Below are 670 nucleotides of genomic sequence, written 5' to 3' on the forward strand. Positions count from 1 at the left end.
AGGCGGAGCACCGCCCGCGCTCCGCCCCTGGACCCGCCCCCGCCCGGACCCTGAGGCTGAACCCAGAAGGGCTCAGAGGTGTAAAGAAAAGGGCGCTCTCGCTGTGGCGGGTCCCCAGCTCGGCCCACACCCTGGGCCTAATGCGTGGGGACAGCGGGGAAGCCATCCCTTCCACTCCAGGCTTTACCCAGAAATCTCTGCGGGCCCAGAACGTTGCGAAAATGCCTTTAAGGCTCCTTGGGCTGCAGGTACCCTGTGATTTACATTGCTGTCTGCAATTCAGTGATGAAAGGCCTGATTGCATCCAAGAGCAAACTCTTTTTTCCTTGTCTTGGGCCACATCTCCTACTGTTAATGCCACAAAAATTTTGAGGGATCGCGGAAGCAAAGGGAACCGACATTCCTTAGGAATCCTACAGCAGGATTCCTTACCATCCTAATACCTTGGTGGTGTTAAAACAGCAGTCCTAATGAGAGAAGGGTTTCTGAACAAAACGAACATTTACTGGGCTTACAGGGCTCAAGCTGTCCCCATCCATAGACCTGATGGAAACCTGGCCTCCTTTACCCCAAGCTAGTAACCTCACAGTATTATCAGCAGTTTATTACTCTATATAATCTTCTGTGGACCTTCCGGTAGCTCATAGCCAAAAGGAAAAAGTCCGAGGGC

This window comes from Callorhinus ursinus, unplaced genomic scaffold, assembly GCF_003265705.2.
Source record: "Callorhinus ursinus isolate GAN/ISIS: 27379988/994484 unplaced genomic scaffold, GSC_fseal_2.0 scaffold112, whole genome shotgun sequence".
NCBI lineage: Eukaryota > Metazoa > Chordata > Mammalia > Carnivora > Otariidae > Callorhinus > Callorhinus ursinus.